Source organism: Melanotaenia boesemani, chromosome 5 (assembly GCF_017639745.1).
Source record: "Melanotaenia boesemani isolate fMelBoe1 chromosome 5, fMelBoe1.pri, whole genome shotgun sequence".
Lineage (NCBI taxonomy): Eukaryota > Metazoa > Chordata > Actinopteri > Atheriniformes > Melanotaeniidae > Melanotaenia > Melanotaenia boesemani.
In genome coordinates, this window is record NC_055686.1 from 27656605 (window position 1) to 27678308 (window position 21704).

General features: G+C 39.1%; 1 long non-coding RNA gene across 1 annotated transcript; it reads right to left on the minus strand.

The window, feature by feature from the left end:
- Window positions 1-6633: 6633 nt before the first annotated feature.
- LOC121640075 lies at window positions 6634-8199 on the minus strand. Its single transcript, XR_006010328.1, has 3 exons — window positions 8111-8199; window positions 7906-7974; window positions 6634-6703 (listed from the first exon to the last, which is right to left on the minus strand). It is a non-coding gene; the product is annotated as an uncharacterized LOC121640075 (long non-coding RNA).
- Window positions 8200-21704: the final 13505 nt, after the last annotated feature.

Consider the following 21704-nt stretch of genomic DNA (forward strand, 5'->3'; position numbering starts at 1 on the left):
TGTGGTGTGAAGATGGTGATGATTGGACAAAGTTTAATTTTTCACACTTTTAACACTTTTAAGGTCATTTTTAGGCGATTTTTTAACCTTGTCTGATTCACTCCAAATTTCACACGCTTGTAGTACATGCCACCAGGACCACGTGGTTTAAATTTCACCCCAGAATGGAGTTGTTATGGACCTGGGAAAGTGGGCCCATGGTAGCCCTTTTGTTTACATGTGTGAAAAAGGCTGGCGTTTTCCCAGGCCGAGATATTAAGGTGTGTGTTTCTTCCAATACATTAACATGGAGGTCTATGGAGGCCTGGTTTCTAAAGTGAGAAACGGGGTGGCTTTTCGCACACAAATGATTTAGCTCCACCGTTCCACTGCACGCTTGTAGATGTGACATTTGATAGATTTAGCTTTATTCTAAAATCCAATTATTTGTTTTTTAAAATGTGTGCGCTAAAAACTTTCTTTTTCAGCTTACAGTTTTTCTCTTTCAAATATTTATTTCAAATGAACAAACATTATGGCTCTGATTTAGCTCCGTACCTCTGCCTCTCACTCCAGACTTGAGGGGAAATGTTTTTTGAAGTTGATACAAAGGGAAAGACAAGAACGTAACAGCATGGCTATTACCTCCAGGTAGGATGGGTACATTTAACATACAGAGCTGAAACACAGCACATGAGAAGCAGCCAAGATGGTTAAGCTGCCTACTTGAGCAAGCTTGTATGCATTGTTTCATATATCACCTCTAACTTCTCAAGTTTTAAATATTTCTTTCCGTTTTCTAAAGTTCGTGCCAGAAGTTATGCTGATTCTGAAATGTCTTACAGTGTAAAACCACCAAGAATGTTGGGTCTTAAAGTGGTGCTGGGGTTTATTGTTTTTCTTTCTTTCCACTTGTGTCTTTTCTCCTTTAAAACCTAATTTAAGCTACAAAATACTGAAAATCATAGTATTCAATCAATAATGTGAAAATGTGACTGAAAGTTTAACTGTGCTTTTAAACTTTAATCCTTTATTTCCTCACTGTAGACTCTGAGCTGACAAGTCATTGGCTGAACAGAGAACATTTGGCTTGAACCACAGACTGTATTTCCTCTGTGGTTTATTCAGAAATGCTGTCTTTCTTTTGTGTATGAATAAGCTTGTAGTAGAACAAACATATATACCACTAAAGTAGCAACTGCATATACAAGAAAAATATTCAAATTACTATTTTCAACTATAACGTTTACATGTATATAAGTAATGTTACTGCATTCCCCTGCAAGTGCATTGGAATTTATCAGGATGTAATTACAGTTGTTCACCGATATTGACACAACATTCCCCTTTTATGAGTTGTATGTATGTATGTATGTATGTATATATATATATATATATATATATATATATATATATATATATATATATATATATATATATATATATATAAGGGATGCCACCAAGCTGAAGAAGGAGTCCTATTGGGCCTTTTTGGCCTGTGGGACTCCAGAGGCAGCTGATGGGTATTGGCGGGCTAAGCGGAGCGCAGCTTCGGCGGTCGCTAAGGCAAAAACTCAGGCATGGGAGGAGTTTGGAGAGGCCATGGAGAATGACTTCCAGATGGCTTCGAGGAGATTCTGGTCCACCATCCGGCGACTCAGGAGGGGAAAGCGGTGTTCCGTCAACACTGTGTACAGTGGGGATGGGGGCTGCTGACCTCGACTTGGGATGTTGTGAGGCGGTGGAGGGAATACTTCGAAGACCTTCTCAATCCCACCAACACATCTTCTGATGAGGAAGCAGAGTCTGGGGTAGCTGGTGCTGGCTCTCCTATCTCTGGGGCTGAGGTCATTGAGGTGGTTAAAAAGCTCCTCGGTGGCAAGGCCCTAGGGGTGGATGAGGTCAGCCCAGAGTTCCTTAAGGCTCTGGATGCTGTAGGGCTGTCTTGGTTGACACGCCTCTGCAGAATCGTGTGGACATCGGGGACAGTTCCCCAGGACTGGCAGACTGGGGTGGTGGTCCCCCTCTTCAAAAAGGGGGACCGGAGGGTGTGGTCCAACTACAGGGGAATCACACTCCTCAGCCTCCCCGGTAAGGTCTATTCAGGGGTGCTGAAGAGGAGGGTCCGTCGGATAGTCGACCCTCGGATTGAGGAGGAGCAGTGTGGTTTTCGTCCCGGTCGTGGAACAGTGGACCAGCTCTACACCCTCTTCGGGGTCTTTGAAGGGGCTTGGGAGTTTGCCCAACCAATCTACATGTGTTTTGTGGATTTGGAGAAGGCATTCGACCGTGTTTCCTGGGGACTCCTGTGGGGGGTACTCCGGGAGTATGGAGTGCCGGACTTGTTTGTACGAGCTGTCCAGTCCCTGTACGACCGGTGTCAGAGCTTGGTCCGCATTGCCGGCAGTAAATCAGAATCATTTCCAGTGTGGGTTGGACTCCGCCAAGGCTGCCCTCTGTCACCGATTTTGTACATAACCTTTATGGACAGAATTTCTAGGTGCAGCCGAGGTGTTGAGGGGATCAGGTTCGGTGGCCTCAGGATTGAGTCTCTGCTCTTTGCGGATGATGTGGTGCTGTTGGCTTGATCGGGCCGTGATCTTCAGCTCTCACTGGAGCGATTCGCAGCCGAGTGTGAAGTGGCTGGGATGAGAATCAGCACCTCCAAGTCCGAGACCATGGTCCTCAGCCGGAAAAGGGTGGGTAGTGCTGTGGGCAGTGACCGAAAGAACGAGGTCGCGAATACAAGCGGCCAAAATGAGTTTTCCCCACAGGGGGGCCGGGCTCTCCCTTAGAGATAGGGTGAGAAGCTCGGTGATCCGGGAGGGGCTCAGAGTAGAGCCGCTGCTCCTCAACATCGAGAGGAGCCAGATGAGGTGGCTCGGGCATCTGGTTAGGATACCTCCTGGACGCCTCCCTGGTGAGGTTTTCCAGGCATGTCCCACCGGAATAAGGCCCCGGGGAAGACCTAGGACACGCTGGATGGACTACATCTCTCAGCTGGCCTGGGAACGCCTCGGGATCCCTCTGGATAAGCTGGTGAAAGTGGCCGGGGAGAGGGAAGTCTGGGTTTCCCTGCTTAGGCAGCTGCCCCCGCGACCCGACTCCGAATCAGATTATTGTTGCTCATTGTCACAAAAGTGTCTAATATACCACAGCAGTGTTTAAAACAGTTAAAGCCTGTAAATGCTCCTCTAAACAATTCTGTATAGGGGGTTTTGAGGGTGTGTATATCACTTTCTATCCAGATAATATGAATGAAGAGATTACAAATATTACTTTATCCGCTCCACTTACTTTTCAGCAAAATCTGAGCAAACACATTTAGATCACATGCACACTGTTCTCTTCCTGAGTTCTTGTATTTGGGTCTACCAAATAAACTTAACAGCAATAATTAAATAATAAATACAACATATGGTTCTCATCAAAAGCAAATAGATAATATTTTAAGATATTTTTTACAACAAATAATGATCAAATATACAATGGTTCTAATCATTTAGGAATTAATATGACAAGTAAGCCATCCACTATACCTTTTTCTGATTATTAACATTACCATGTTCTAGATCAGAGGGCCAAAAGTGGGAGTGGTTCAGACCTTTGCTGATAAGATAAAGCTGGAGGAACTCACACCTACTCACACACCTAATAGTCAGCTGGCAAAAGGGCAAATAAAAACAGCGAATAATGTTAATAATGTGGCAACAAGGGGGCCACTAGGATTTTAAGGGTGGCCTGTGCACCCTAAGCACACCCTCTGGACCTGACCTCGAGTCAAGATACGTTATCATGGTTGCAATGACACATAACATACTGTGCATAGAGTGGAAGAAGGAAATTAGTAAAAAAAAAAAAAAAAAAAGCTGATAATAAATAAATGAGTGAAGAAAAAGTAAAGAAAGTTACCTTCAGCATGCCCACAATGGAAGAGTGAATTGATCACTAAAAGGAAGATTAACATTACATTAGATTTTAAACTAGAAGAAATTAAATCACTGAAAACAAAGACTAAAAACTTATGATTAGTCATAAATGAGGAAGCATAATGTAAAATGCAAACCAACTCGAAGAATGCAAACCAACCTGAAGAAAAAAACAAAGAAAGAGCAGAATTAGAAAATTATTTGCTAAGATAAAAATGACTAAGTTTAGCCATTCGTCATCAAAACTGTATTTTTTTTTCACTTCTTGTGTTTATGTCTACTACACCCCTAATTTATGTGTAATGATGGCAACTTTTCATGTTTACACACATAAATCCATACAAACAGATAGAGGTGACTCTTGCTAACAGCCATATAAGCAGTTGGCTAGTGCGCCCCCTGCTGGTGGAGGTACTGTTGCAATCCTTCCAATAAATTAAAGCAATGCTTTGCAGCCCGGATTTGAAGCCTTTGTATATGTAAAGTACTAGTCAAAAGTTTAACACACCTTCTCATTAGATTTAATAATAAAGTCTGTCCAAACTTTTTATTGTTACTGTCTGGTTTAATAATTCTGTAAATAATATCTAGTGTTCAGAAATGTAATGGGACAAACTAATGTGGCTGTAAAACAGTTGTTTTATGGATGTGTTCTGACTGGAATTTTGTTTAACAATGTCTTATATAGTTCAGATCTGATGAGTGTCCTGCTTTAGGAAACATGTAATGTTTAATTTTTATTATGCAGTTTCTTTGTGCTTCTTCACCGTTTTTTCTCCATCTCCTTTCTGACAGATCGCTGCATCTACCAGCACAGAGCCAAAGAAGCAGTTTAAAGATCTGATTGGGCCAGAGCTGTGTCAGTTAAAAAAGAGCTGATGGACCACAGATCATATATTTTATGGGCTGGTGGTCAGGAAATAAAGTCCTGTGCTGACTTTTATTGACCAATGTTGCAGGTCCAGAGACCAAGGTGTTGGTGTTCAAAAATTTGATTGGGCCAACCCAGTGTCAGTTTGGTCACAGATCTATTGGTTTTATGAGTCAGTCAGACCAAAGAATATATAAATAAACAAGATCAATAACACTTTGGCCCACACTGGAACTATCTTCTGTACATAGTAGTTTGTCCTTCCCTGAGATAAATTAATAACAGGTGCAGAGAAGCAGAGTCAGGATATGGTAACCAGAAAACTACCACCAAAACCAAACCACATCTAAATCCATGAGATGAGAAATGAGATCAGTACAAAAGCTTGCACACGCTCAGTAAGGATTTTAATGAGTCTTCTGCATCTTTGATCACTGTTACCACCCAGCTTGTGTCCCGCAACATCAAATGAAAATTCATCAGTTTAGAGAAGAATTTGTTTTATTTTTACAAAAACATTAAAGACGTTAATATCAAAGAATACAAGAGCATGAAAGTCGAGCTGCAGCAGGATAAGTAATGAAAGCTTGTGCAGTTGTGGTGGATTTTACCCACACATTCACACATGCAGCAGATAAAGAGTCTTGAGTCAGTGGGAATGTAGAGGGGGTGTAAGAAAACACACTGATATCAAACCCAGAGCAGCAAAGCTGAGCTGAACTTTGATGCTGTGTTGCCATTGAGCCTGTACAAGAATAGCTGAAGGTTACCAACCACTTTAAAGTCAAGACATCAGTGTTGCTAAGTTGTTACTGATGTCTGCATAGTTACCATAGCAACATATAAAGCCAAAAGACAGATGTTTAAAGTGAAATATTGACTGAAAAATCCAGTTTAGACAGTCAGTCTAACAAATTTGATTTAAAAACAAACCTGGTTTGTCTGAAATATTTTAAACTCAGTCTCACATTTTGTGACAGAAATAATTATAAAAGATAAAAATCTATCAATATAAGAGTATTACTGGTGAAGATTTCCAGAATTACACCAGAAAAAAAAAAAAAATACAAATAATCAGTTTGCTTGATATTTTCTAAGAAGTGTAAATTTAACTGTTTGTTTATAACAGAAGTGTTGGTGTTGATCTGGACTGAATTTTGTTTCAGAAGCAGAAAACAGAAGCAACACTGATTAAAACAGTTCACTCTGTAGTTCATCTCCGGTCCAAAAAGCAGAACTTCAACAACAGTTTAAATGAACACCTTTCTGCAGAGATGCAGTAGATTCTGCAGACGAACCTGATGAAGGTGAATTTTTTCAGCTCTGCTAACAAACCATGAGAGCAGAGTTTCCTCTGAGCTTCTGTTGCTCTGTTGATGACCTCGCTGGAAGACAGAAAAATAAATGACATCTACATGTCAGATACCATTTGTACATTGTAGACTAGAGCAAATAAACTTCAGTAGTTCTCATTGAAAGGTTCACCTTTATACACAGTGTCTGATAATGTTTCCTCTTGATGTGAAATAAATAAATAACCACAGGAAGACTTTTTCATATCAATCTGGATTCATATTTTTCTAGGTAAACATGATTGTAATCACATCCTATTTTATTAACAACATATAGCCTCATATACATTTGATGCAATGAGTAGGTGATCCCAAACATTTTAATGTTAGTCTAAATTCTTTTTTCTTATTATCACATTTCAAATGTTGTGTACTCACTACTCTTGTTGACATTTTCAAGCTAAGTCAGGGATATGACAGCGTAATCGTCTTGTTGTTGACCTGAAACAATAGTGTAATTATTAAATGTTATTTTATTCATAATTATTGTATAACTGTGAAGCTTAAAGTTCATACTGTACCATCTGGAGAGTTTTCAGAGCGTCTGATTCTTTCATAGACAGAAATGTCTCCTGGAGGTCAGAAAATAATTCCAACACAGTTACTTTGGTCACTTCATGTCTGTGATACTTCTACTAAATTTCTTCACCTAGAGATTTTATCCAAGTCTTTCTGCCTCCAAGGTGCCACCCAATGTTTAAACAATGATCTTCTCAGAGAACCTGCACCCCTTCCTCATAATGTACCCATGTTTGCATTTTTGAAGGGATGTGAAAATAATGTTTGGTTTGACAACATAACATTAAATAACAGGGAATATTACAAAAATACATGGTAACAGTGCTGAGGGTAGCTAACATCAGGAAGCTAATCAAGAAAACACAGCTGTAAACAGCTGCACATCTGGCTGCAGCTCAGAATCACCATGTCAGCACATTTTATCAGTAAAGTTCTGTCTCATTTCTACATCAGTACAACAACAATCTGGATCATAACACAGCTCTCATGTAGTATTTCTGCTAGTTGTCTTCATGGATAATTAAGGAAACAAAAAGCTTAATTGTGTGACTATTAAGGTTTTCTAACCATAATACAGAAATAAGAATTTAATTTCCTTTTATTTAAAATTAAATTTAATTAATTTAAATTTATTTTTTATATAATGATTATTTATTATCAACTAGTACGTTTCAGGATGAAGCCTCCATCCATCCATCCATCCATCCATCCATCCATCCATCCATGGAACCTGTGCGGACTTTTCCAACCTCTCCCAGTTTACTCCCACAGTCCAAAGACATGGATGTTTGGCTGATTTGAGTGTAAATTCTTGCTAGGAGTGAGTGTGAGTCTTATCGAATGTTCATCTCTCTGTGTTGGTTCTTTAATGGACTAGGAACAGCTCCAACCCCCTTCCAATCCTGCATTTGAGTAATATGTTATTTAGAGAAAACTGTGTTAAAATAACTGAGTGAGCTTGGCTGCTCTGGGCTTCCGTAGATAATAACTTGTGTCGGTTCAGACTGTTTCTATTTAATGAAGAGGATGTAAAAGTCATAAAACCACCAGACGTGATGTACAAAGTTAATCAGATCAAAAACCTGAATAAATGCTGATTAAACTTCTATGTTGACTCAAGTCGTTTATTTTTTAACAAAGTCATCTCAAGTCTTTTCACACTTAGTGTTTAAATCCAACTAACACAGATTATTCAGAGTAAAAGTAGTTGATAAAAGTAGCTGTAAAAACATTTAGAACGAGATGAAAGACTGACCGTGGAGGAGAGAGGAGTAAACTTGCTGCTGATTTTCATACTGGTTGACCGTCTGCTCTGTAGAAAAACCTTTTCTCAACAAAGAATAAAGAAACTTACTTGTTTCCTGGTTTGTGCTGTAAGAAGTTGAGCTGCTGTTACAGTTAAAGGCCTCATAAGGAATTTATGTATCTGAAAAATCTAAAATCAGAAGAAAAGGCCTCACCTTTAGACCTTCTGTACCAACAAAGTAAGATCAGTAAAATAAACACGATTCCAGCAACTGGTCTAACGATCAGCAGCAGAGGAAATGAAAAGTTTTCAGGTCTGGACACAGCGGCTGTGAATAACATGATGGACAGATATTAATACATTTTACTAGATTATTTCAAATGAAATACATACAAACGTTTCAGCAAAAATGAGGTGACATCAGTTAAATGCAATCACTGTCGGAGCATCATGTTTATTTTTGTACACACATTACAACACATAAACACTGTAAACATGTCAGAATAAAGAATAATATTAGTTTTTCACAACAAATCATGTAACATAAATCTCACCTGTAACTGACATCCAGCTCTGTTGTGACGTCTTTCTTGCATGTTGACACTTGTAGAAACCTTCGTCTGACTGTGACACTGCAGAGATGTTCAGCTCCTCTCTGCCATCATGTTGGAGAAGTTTGTCATTGTGATAGAAAGAAACATTGGAAAGTGTGTTTTGTCCTCTCCGTCTGCAGCTCAGACTGACAAAAGCTCCCTCAGTCACAGGATGGACGGGGCTCACCAGGATGATGTCATCATAAAGATCTGTAAAGAAAAGTCAGTGGATATTAAGTTTAGTCAGATATCAGAGGGATTAAAACTACACTCTTTTGTATTTATAAACAGCTAAATGTCTCACTATCTCTAACCAAATAAACTCTTGTGGCGAATTTATAGTTGTGCAGCGTCTGCGTAACTACCGTGGGCTCGGCGTAGCTCCACAGAGACTCAACTCGCACCTCTTCCAGACCTGACTTACACCCCTGCTATGCAGACGGTTACAGAAACGTACTCCCTTGCGATTGATCAGTTTGGGATCACGTGTTGCAGGATATCTGGATCTTCTCGCTGAATTTGTTTGGTAACCACCGTTTTTCATAACCAGTGGATCAAGTTGACGAGAGGCTGATCGAATTATTTCTTTGTTTTCTTCCACAAGCGAATAAAGACACTGAACCATACTGGACACAATTGTTGTTTTAAAACCATCAAAAGAACTCAGACCTGATGAGTTTACCTGGTCGATACCACCCCTGCTGCCACCTTCAGGTTAGGAAGAGAAACTGCAACACAACACCGAAACCACACATACGCCCTACGCTTAAATGCGAGAACAAACTCACCAGCGTAAACTATGCCATAACCAACAGCATGCAGATGCCACATGAGTATAAATCCACATTTAGTCTCATAAATCCTAAAAAAGTTGTTTTTACACTTTGAACAGTGACTTCATTTTCTCTGGCATTATTTCACTGGCAGACCAGGTCAAGTTGAGCATATGTGTTCCTCATCAATTGCTCATATTTTGGGCATGTGTATGTTCAGCGTGTAGTATTGCACTTCAGAAATTTCTCAGAAAAAATGGTAAATGGAAAAAAAGCCACAGTTATCAAAGTAAAGATGTTGTTGCTCTTTGCTTTTTTTGAAGTAACTGATTTCACCGGTAGCATTTTATCTGTGTAATGTATAACCCTAAGTAGATCAGACAGTATTTGCTGCTGATTGGGAAACCTTGTAAAGTCTAAAACCATTCATTTTAATTTGTTATTATTGATGAAAATAACCAAACAACAAGCTCACAAGTTATTATGCAAAAGCACTCAGGTTAACTTATTTTATGAATTGCAATAATTGTTATAAATTTTCAACCTTGATTTCACTTTTTAATACATATTATTGACCTAAATTATTTGTTAAAAGACTAATACTTTTATTTGACTAAAACTAGACAAAAACCTTTTTGAGTTTTCGTCGACTAAAACTGGACAAAAATATCAAACTTAGAAAATGACTAAAATATGATTAAATCTAATAAGCATTTTTGCCTTGAAGACTAAAACTAAGACTAAAACTGTGATGAGAAATTTTTGCTATGATGGTGTTGATGTGATGTTTACTTCAGTCAGAGATTAGAAGTCAGAGTGTGATTTGTTAGATCTAGACTGGGTAGAAACATAATTCTTGTTAATATATTGATGTTTTATTTTATTCTTCTTGATATAAATCTTAAGTCTACTTTATGTGTTAACTTTGTTTCACTACAAATGATACAAATAAACAAATTTTTACATAGGTCCAAATCCTAAATTATTTTTGTAGCATTATTTAGAGATTATTATATTGAAAATCTTAATAATGACGTTATTAAGGAACAACGCTTTAATAACACAAATATTGGGAAATTTGACACTGTATCAGAGACACAGTGAAAAAATATTGTCCATGTTTATGACATGTAATAAAGTGTAGTAAACAATGTGTGTTAAACATGTAAAAAAGTAAAACAAGGACATAAAACAGGGGGAAAAGAACATCATAACATACTCTGTACAGTGATGTTCACTGTGTTGCTGAACTCTCCTGATCCAGACTCACACCAGTAAACTCCACTGTGGTACCAGTTCATGTTCATGTTACATGAGGATCCAGTCATTCTCCCCCAGGAGGAGCAACTTAACAGATAACCTGTTCCTGAAAACCTCCTCACTATCCACTCAGCAGAGTTTCCTCCACAGTTCAGTGAAACAGAGTCATATGTGAAGTGTTGAACTCTGTCAGGATTCACTGTGAGAGTCGCTGCTGGATGAACATCTGAAAAACAAACATGTAGTGAGATTTCAATAAAACAAAATTATTGAAAAATACTTCACTGCAAATATTAATTTGGTTTATATTTTATTTAGTTGTGAAGATCAGAGCTCATATTTACACAAGCTGATCAAAATGATATTTTCTGATTTTAAAATTTTAAGTATTAAAATGTTTAAGTTTAAGTTTTAAATATTAAACTGTTTACATTTAAACATCCATCTTTTAAAGATACAAGTAATTTTTCCAAGTTTAAATATTTCATTGCTTCACCTGATCAGGATTTATTCTTATTCTTATTCCTCTCAGATGTAAGTTGCTTTGGATAAAAGCGTTTGCTAAATGACTGTAGAATTGAATAGAATATTCATCTGTAGCTTCTGTATTTGTTGACGTTGTCCACAGACCTGCCAGCTCTGGAGCTAAAACAACGCCATAATGTTTTTTTATTTTTATGAAACTTTTGAAAGTGAAAAACTTTGAGCTGAAAATGAAAGTCTCATTTTTACTGTGAACTCTGAAAAAAAATAATATCAAATGTATTAAATGTTTATTTTAATTTTAATTTCAGTGGGATTATTTTTTTTATACTTTTCTAAATAAACTTTTATTTTAAATTTTCAATATCATAGCACCAGACCATATCTCCAGAAAAAGATCTTAACCCCGTTACGATTTTCCACTGCTAGAAGGCAGACATGAACCAGCCATCAACAATTGGCCATGAATGATCAGCTGCACCACTCACCACCCCAAAACCAAAAAACCTAGGAGAAACAATTATTTCATAAGTTGTGATTAATGTAAATGTTGCATTAAGGCCCAAGACTCCCCTCACCCATCTCATCTACATGATTTACAACCCACAGGAAATACCACCAGATGGACAATTGTTGACCTAACACTGGGTTCTCAGCCTACACAAACTTTGCATTCAGAGGACGTTTGTTTTGCAATCAGACCAGAAAACGCTAACTCATTAACTTCAAAAGAAGAAACACTCTTAAGCTGATTAAATCCAGAAGTGAGTGACAGCCGTATCAGGGAACATCTCAACCCTTTTGTTGATTAACCACACTTAAGGCCATCATTCCCTGGACATTCGCACATGTAAATCACCCAACCTGGACTCTCTTCCCCATTCAGGGCACCCAGATCACATGCCTCTCCCAGCTGGACTTTGTTAAGAAGTGTCAAAGGAGAAGAACAATTTTCTCTTGCAGGACTGTTTTAAACTAAATCCTTAAACTGCACTAAAGTGCCTGATTTCTGTAATAATGAATGTTTAAAATAATTCCACACATCAGGAAACCACCAATAGGGACTTGAACAGGTTTCCTGCGATGTATTGTTCCAGAGTTACAATTAAAAAGATTTCTACCATGGAGCAACAGCTCCCCCTAGCGATCGTTTTTAAGGTTTGCTACTGTGATCATAAAACTTTAAACAGTTTACAGATACTTTTACCTGTAAACATCCATAACAAAACGGACAATGTATGATTGTAAATATGAACTTCCTTTACAGGTAACGGATTTTCAAGGTATATTTTGTTTTGTCAATGAAATTGTATCAGTGTGTTTATATCTCATGAGTAATTAACTGCCGATAATAATTGAAAGTTGTGTGTTTCATCTTTAAACAGGATATTCATCTGTTTTTATGAAATGTGTTTTATAATGTTTCGGTTGGTTGGCATATGGGAAAATAAGTTTAAACGGAAGTAATTAAACATCTAGGCCTTTGAATGTAAATGAAGCCAACCATGCCAATATTCTACGCTGTGATTGGACTAACTGCCCTAACTAAGGCCCTGCTTTAGCCAGTAAATATTATTAGAAGACGAAGTCAAGTCAAAAGTCAAGAAAGTCGAAGAGAGAGAAGAGGTATCGAAAACCGATCTGTCAGATGAAACAAATCCATGGAATAATTCATTAGAACGTTCAACTTAGTTTTTGTCTTTTGTTCGTCTTTATTAGTTTATGTTTTTGATATTTTTGCTCAAAGCAACCCAAAACCATTGCTACGCAACCAAGATATAAACCTTTGTATCCAGCGCGAGAGATATTCAAACTTGCTGCATTTTTAATTACTTTTCCTTTTTGAGAAGAATTTTGGAAAAGCTAGTCCCAAGTTCAGTCTTCAGCAGAGCCCATTTCAAGTAGCGTTTGATCAATAACGCACGTTGACGGACATTATTAAGAAATAGGCTCCTGTGGTGGTTCCCAAACTCCGGGTCGAACCTTTTGTCACACCAGCCAATCATCACCATTGCCAGTGGAGAACTGAAGACCACGGTTTTGGAAGCTGATCGGACGGGCTGTCTTCTGCTGGGTACCAGACGACTTCAGGGACCTCGCCACCTTGACGCGGTACCGAACCCCGCTCGTAGGCTCTACCACCTGCTCCAAGTAAGACCGAACCGAGCCTCCAACTGGGTCTAGCTGGTGTCTTTGAAACGCTGAATTTTATTCTCTTTTCACTCCAAAGTTCATTTAGTTATTCCTTTTAATTCAGTTGACTATTATAAATTGCTTTACCAAATTCCCTTTTTTTTCTCCGTTATGTTCCGACCAAAATTAACTAAATGCTGCTCATTAGTTAGTTATTGTTAGGGTTAGTGCAGTTTGGAATATGGGAAACTATTCCAAACTGCGTAAGATCCAGATATTATTTTCTTTATAATATCTGATTTAATTTGATGGAATTCTTCACCCTTGTTTATTTCATTTTCCTGCTTCATTTCCACTGTCTTTTAAGCTGGTTCACCCTCCCAGCACAACAGAAGGCCGGCAGAGTCTCTAAAGCGATATTGATAATTTCATAATTTCTGACATTGATTTCTCTTTGCTGTTAATTGATCATTGGTGTTTAATAAATTGTTTACATTATTGCAATTTAGAATTGTTTCCGTGGGTATTTTTGGATGGAATCAAGGTCCCTTCAGACGTTGAATTTGCAACTTCAGATATGAGAATTACACTGGATTAAAATCAATAATTTTATTAAAACACCACTCGTCTTCTGGACCGTGGATTACTTAATCAGCTTATACAGAAGAGTGGTGCCCTACTTCGAGGAAAATTACAATTATGAGGTTTCATTAATTTTGATATTAATTTCTACAATCAAGGTTTCACATTAATGTCGAGGCATTACGCTACATGCTTTTTGGTGCCCCGTGTGAGGCGTCTGCAATACAAGATCCTTTCAAATTAACCACGACCTGTTGTTTTACGCTGATTTGTGCTGATTTAAACTGGGTTTTGAGCATAAATGCCTGTTTTTGTTTACATTATTTGTGTGAAGCGCTAGTAGCCTATAGGTGTGCCTGCTGCGCGGACCGCAGGCCCACAGCTGTTGTTGGCTGCTGTTAGCTGTTGCTAGCTCTTAGCCATTGGTGACTGTTGGTTTCTGACCATCTTGATTGCATGCAAAATAGCGTCACACAGTGTAATTGCATGTAAATAAAGATAAAACAGCTTTAACTTGTGTGCAAACAATTTAAGGAAATTGTTTTCGAAACTAGTTAATCTCATTTAAAATGCTTGTAGGCATTTGTATAATCAATTGTTGATTAATACTCACGGTATTTTAATTACTTTACTTCATTTTAATCCTTTTTGACTAATTTTATCCTGAATCATTTAAACTTTTTGCTGGATTTGTGAATGCATGCTATTTTAGCCATTTAAACCTTTTGCTGGACTTGTGAGCTCATTCATTGATTTTAAAGGTCAAAATACCTTAACAGGAAGTGACCTTGAATTTTGTTTTTGCATTTTACCTTGCCTTTATCCTTCTTTAGTGTAGTATTACAGCATCATTAGTCAACGCTAATTCATTAGTGCATTTGCTGAATTGTGCTTGGATTAATAATTCCGTTTTCAATTGTTGTGATTGAATTGTTGATTTGTTGTTTAAACACCTGTCAACGTGACTTCTACTCAAGCAATGCTCTCCATCAGTGACTAAATCATCATCATGACTAAAGTGTTGGACACTGACTTCAAAGGACTTCAGACCCTTATGGACGGACTGGTTTCTGAGGTTGAAGCTAAAACACCCAAAGATAAAGCATTGACTAAAATGATGGGAAGTTTTGCTACAGTATTGTTTGGCCAACTGAAACATGCTTATTCAGTGATCGAACAAGCCGCTAACAAGCTAAAGACTCAACATCAAAAAGTCTCACAACTCAGTGAGGACAACAAATCTAACAAAATCTCGTAAAATATTTAATTGTACATGTCAACCAATGTGATCTCCAACCTGACCTGCAAGCTTCCAGATATGACTGTGCTTCACCTGAATGAGATCTATGAAGGGATGCCAAGGGAAACTGCTCCACTTATAACCACCATGGGGGTCACAGGGACTATACCACTGGTGGATTGTGCTTTTGGTAAAGTTCAAGAAGGAAGTGTCCTCTCCTATCTCCTCCCAATATGGAGCCCACCTAAAACATGTTTGCATTCCAATGAACCACCACGACCATCTGTACCCCTCTCAAATTATTATTTGGGCCCCACCAAGTGCTGCTTTGTACTGAGCCACCATCAGCAACTCCACATGATGTCTCTTGAAACATCCCATGACATGGCCCACCGAAGTGAGAAGAGCACAAGGCAGCAGAGTTCACTACAGGAATGGCATCTCTTAAGGAAGCCACGTGTAACATCCTCCAGATTTAGGTATGTGCAGTTTTCATGATGTTATGCTTTATACACTGGCATGATGTTATGTCATGTACACTACCACTTAAAAGTTTGGGATGACTTTCAATTTTCTTGTTTTCAATGGAGATTGGCTTGAATAGTTAATATAGTTATAAACAGGCCATGGTGATCTTGTTGGAGTAAGAAATAATTTTGTGACTTAGTACTTAAACTTTGCTCTTACAGATAACATATTTTGCAACAACTACAGCCTTTAAAGATCTTGGGTCAAATATCAAATTGGATAGTTAGCCAGACTGTCACACTGCCTCCACAATGCTTGACAAATCTCCCATTCTATCTCAGATGCCAGATCAATGCTGTCAAGCACAGTGGAGGAAGCATGAGGCTAATAGTTTTTATTTCTATTGACAACAAGAAAAGTGATTCCAAACTTTAAGTGAGAGTGTACATAATCATATATTGTTTATCCATGTGTGACGTGCTTCAGAGAAGTTTGCCATGTGAGAGGACATTCATCTGCAGAAAGCTTGGCGGTCCGGATCTCTCGGTCAGGCTACCAAACTGCTTAAATGAAGCGAGGTCTTGAGCTGGAACCTAAGGCAATAGAGGAGTATTGTCTGTCGAGAGACGTCAACCACTACCCATGTGGATTCATCATTCTTCCTGATGCGCCGTGGCTCAGGGCTTCACCAGATGGTCTGATCTATGACCCGAGAGCTGATCCTGCATTTGGACTTGTGGAGGTGAAGTGTCCTAATGTCAGAAGCTATGTTGACTGCACTTACTTCCAGATCTCTAATGACATGCTCCAGTGAAAAAAATCACATGCCTACTACTGGCAGGTGCAGGGGCAACTTTTATTAAGTGGATTTGAATGGTGTGACTTTGTAGTCTACACCAAGGATGCCCTGTTCATTCAGAGAATTTATAGGGATGATGGAGTTCTATGAGCAATCAAAGAAAAGACTGATTACTTCTATTTTTACATTTATCTGCCCATGCTTTTGGCATGAAAATTCTATCACACTTGTACTGCTTGTGAAAAAACACAAAACAATTAAAATTCTGTTTTTGTGTCCCAAACGAAGGCTGAGATCACTTTTATTTTACTGGATCAACAACAACAATATCACTATCATCAATGACTGTAATTATACTACAATTGTTACTTGTATTCCTTGTATCAGATTTGACGGTTCTACTTTGCCTAAGCTTTAACCAGGGGGCGATTTTCATAATTCAGGAGGAGACATGCAACAATGTACAGCTGATTGATATTGCCAAACATAATAAAAAAAATGACTGAATCAAATAACTTGTGTTCTTTCAATCTTCGAATTACACGCTCCACATGCACTCTGAGGTGTACAATTGCCTGTGTTTCCTTAACCTCGTTTTCAGGCATTTGAGGTCTTCCCGACAGAAATGCAGGTCTATACACCTTGCAGGGCACACAGTTGTCAATCAGGAAGCCTCTGTCCACCATGATCGCAGAATCTGGACGGAGAAGCCTGGAAAGTCCTGATTCCACAAACAGCTGCTTGTCACTGATTGAACCCGCATAAAGGGGGGAGAAAAAGGTCACTGGACCATGTGCTATCATGTGCTATGCCAATCATTCCTTTCAGGGTACAGTGGGACTTGTAGTTTGAGTAGACCTCACTCTGTAGTAGGGGAGAAGAGGGGGTTTGGCACCTCAGCTCAGTGCAGTCCAGGATCACACTGGTGTCAGCATAGTCTCTGAACTCCAAAGGTAGGTACTCTTTTATCTGCTCTGGTGTCATCCAGATTTTCTGTGCATCAAGGACAGAAAGCAAAAAATTGCTCCATGTGAGAATTACTCTGCTCACAGTAGACTGGGAGATCTGGTAGTGGTCAGCCAGGTTCCTCTGCTTCAGTCCAAGGGCAATGTAATTCAGGAACAGGAACATTTCATCTATTGGATGTAGAACCTGTCCCTGTGAAACAAAGAAGATTAGTTAAATGGTTGGCTGTACTTCTCCAATGTACTCTATTTAGGAAATCACATAATTGCAAATATCATATATATATCATATCATTAAGATAAGTAGGAAAAATATTCACCATACTATATTATTGTCAGATATTCAGCAATTTCTCACAAATGCCTCCTCATGCTGTGAAAATCTATCATTTGTATGGTGCTTGTGATGAACTAGACTTGCACCTGCATATCTGAAGTATAAAACCTTCCTGCCACCTGTCAACTGCCGGTGAGACAGGGGTCCTACAGTTTTGTATTTTAGAATGTTAGTAATTTCCACATTCATTGTCTCTAAAAGGTGAACCGGCCTTTCTAAAGATTATAAGACGACACAGCCTTGTTTCCCTTTTGATGTTTCGCTGTCAGCAGATATCTGAACCTGATCCATCTGGCTGTTTTATGACCAGCAGATTCTACAGCTGAAGCTCCAGCAAACTTCAGTTATACTGAGAAGTGATACCATGAAATAAATGCAAACAATATGTAACATACATTCAACATGCAAACTGTCTAATTGAAACAGGCTTCTGTTGTTTAGCATCAACATCCTGCTAGTTCCATTCTATTCTACAATCATTTAGCAGACACTTTTATCCAAAGCGACTTACATCTCAGAGTAAGAACAACACAAGCAAGACATCAAACAGGATGGGATATCATAATTTACATATTATATAATTCATATACATTATCATATATTTCACTAGATTTATATCTTATTTCTAGTGCTGGGCAACGATTAAAAATTTTTAATTGCATTGTTACGTGCAGAATGTCTCTTTCCTTTAAAAAAGGCATACAGCTATATAAAGAAAATGCAGTAAATTATGGTTTACAAACACTACATCAGGGGTCTCTAACCTGTGGCTCTGGAGCTACATGTGGTTCTCTGGACCTTCCACAATGCCTCTAAATACATGGCTAAAATATTTTTTTAAATCTATCTTTCTTGTCATTAGGTTGGAAACCAGGGACTTTTTTTTCTTTCACACCATTTTCCACAATTATCTACATCCCTTAGAAGAAAGGGTGTCTATCCCCTTTTTATAAAAGTTTTCTGTTTTTCTTTATTTTAAAACCCAAAAACAGAAATAAAAATGTGGTTCTTCAAAAATAACAAATATCCTATGGTGGTTCTTCATTAAAAATAATTAAGTTGTCTTTTTGAAAAGTCTTGTAACATTTGCAGCTCTAAAATAGTTTTATTTAGCTGACTGAGGGAAAAATGGCTCTTTAGATTGGAAAGGCTGCAGACCCCTGCACTAAACATATAAACAGCTTTAGCAGCAATTTTCTCTTTAAACACCAACAGTTAAAATATTTCTTCATATAAAATCAAATATTTATGAGAAAGAAGAGTGAAATGTTCAGGATTTACTAACTAAAAGGTAAAAAGTCAGCAGGATGGATTTAAAGCTGTGAAGCTGCTTCCTTCTAAACACAGAAGGGGATCAATATGTGATAAATATCAGCATCAGGTGAACAGACAGAAAGCAGGATTTAAAACCGCATTCATTAAAAAATAATAATAATATTAAAAAAATAAAAAGTTTCTCATTGTCTTTTGGGAGCAGTTTCCCGTCCAAGAATCACGATGTTCTGCCATCTGCATGGGTTTAGACGAAGAGAAACGTAGGTTCTTCTTCTTTCTTAAGTTCCAGACAGAAAACGTCTCTTTACGTTAATAAACCCGCTCTCTCCTGATTACATTAGATGGTGTTAATTAATAGTTGCGTTAATGCGCGATTAACGTTAACGTGTCCAACCCTACTTATTTCACTAGATACATACCTGGTTTAAACGTATAAAATAACAAGCAAATGCACATACCTGATCAAAATCTCTGTATCCCCAAACGTGAGAGGGACATTTGCTCCAGCTGCTGCTGTAGTTGAGCGACTTCCTCTCGCAGTCTCTGGTTTTCCTCCAGTACGTTGTCCACAAAGGCAGGCTTCAGTCCGACACAGTAGTCGTGACCATGGGCACGAACCGCTTCTCCAGTTTCCACCTCCTCCGATCTTGCTGTACGTTCCCACACACAAATTCTTCTCTCACCGAGAGAATAGTTGTTCCATTGAAATAAAACTGGAACGGCGCCGGGTTTCGGCCTCCTTCTCCCTCCTTCTTCAGTCGGCTCTTTGAAATCCTGTGTTGTAAAGTGTCAACTGCAGACGAGGGTGTGATGAGAGATGATGAAGTTTTCCCTTCTAATGTTCACAATCCATCTCCTTCGTAGTTGACCGTCTGAGGGAAATGTGTGAAAACTGACAGTCGAAATATATTTGGCTGATGAGGTGCACAAAGGAACACAGTGCTCAGCTGTCGACCCTTCCCGCCGCTGAAACTTGTATGATGGCTTCATCTCACACTACTATATTATACGATTATATTGGCCTACTACACTATACTATACTATACTATACTATACTATACTATACTATACTATGCTATATTATACTATACTATACTACCTGTTGTCTCGAATATAAGGAATATCTCATTCCTTTGTTTACCTCAGTGCTGCAATCTACCTCCACAACGCTACCCACAGAAAGTAACCGGAAACGTTCTTACTGGCTTATTGGAACCTGGAAGTTCCATAGAACGCGTTGTGCATGAACCCCATTGCTAGTCACTAAACAGAATTTAGTGGCGACTGAGTTGCAACTGGAGGAAGTTCACCAAGCTTGTGCAAGCTCAAGGCAACCTCTCCAGGATGCTCTAGATAAGGTTCATGACCAGACTCTTGAAGTGGATGCTTACAGAAGCTAAACAGAAGCAAATCCAATCCTTACAGGATAATGTCAACAAAGCCAGAGCGGAGCGTGATGCTGCTCACCGGCAGAATGACCGCTTAGCAGAAGAACTGATAGAAGCTCGAAGACAGTTACATCAGAGTCCTAGGGATTTCTCCCAGGATGACACAGACCCTTTCCTCAGTCCAGGTGCTTCTGGCAGACCTCCCGTCTCTCCTGGAACACCCGTTCCAGCTACTCCTTTCAGAACGGACAGAAGACCTCCTGATCCAGTCCGAGTGGATCAATCTTTCCATCCTTCCCTTCTTCAGGCCCAGCAGGGCCCTTCTGATCGAGAGCTTGACAAGATTGCACGCAATATCCTCAGGTACGAACCAAAACCTGGTCACATGACACCTAATCATACTTGAATGACATCGAGTTCTATCTGAGGAAATTTCCCCAGGCTTCGGTTCAGGATCGGATCCACCTGATCAAACTGACAGCTAGTTGTGAGGTTAGCAGGTTTATTGAAAGACAGACTGACAGTGTTCGGAATGATTACTCTGCTCTTTGCCAGGCAATGGAGAAGGAGTTCTCCAGCAACTTACCTCAATCAGGTCTGGGTGTTGCACTGACAGTTAAGCAAGGTAGGCATGAGATGCCACAGCAGTACTATCATTGTCTTTAAACTGCCTATTTTGGCTCCAGAAATGAGCCTGACATGGAACAAGATCCAAGCTTTAAAATCGTCTTTGTGCAGAACCTCCACCCTGCCACCAGCCATCATTTAGGGATTTTGGCTAACCCTCACACTTCTTCCATTCAACAGCTCAGTGAATGGGCCACATTAGCATTCCAGAAGAAGAAACAGGCCAAAACCACTGAGCCTAACATTGTACTGGCTTTAAACACCGAACCGATTCACATGGAGTTGGAGGGAGCTCAGACTCATCGTGCTTCTAAAGTTTCCACAAACACACCTCGACCATTGAAGTATGATGAGAACTGTCCATCTTCTTTGTCTCATAAATCAAATCAGACACGAACATCCTAACTCTCGAGGGTCAGGCGGGGAATATCGCCACCCCCTTGACCGAGCCAAATTCTCCTCTTATCCTCACTGTCAACGCCCTGCGCATTACACTGAGGGTGACCACCAGAATCGTTCCCGGAATAATCATTCTGATGCGGGCTGGTCATCCCCACCTTCTTACAGATGAGCCACCGAAAGGAGTCAAGAACCTCATAAGGATTTTTCTGAACCTTCCAACCGACCTCGGAAGAAAGCAGGTCAGAATCTTCTTAGGAGGAAATTGATAAGCTCAAAAGTCTGTTAAATAAGTTAGCTGAGAAACCAAAAAAGGATGAACCTGATCTCTTGTCAATAACAGCCATGGCCACTAAACAGGTTGGAGCACCTGCTCCATCCTCCCAAGCTGACAGTCAGCAAGGGAAGACATCTCTAGATCCTTTGAACCCTGAATCTGAAGGTAACTCAGAACCTGTCCCAGACACTTCACAGGTTCCCCAAGAC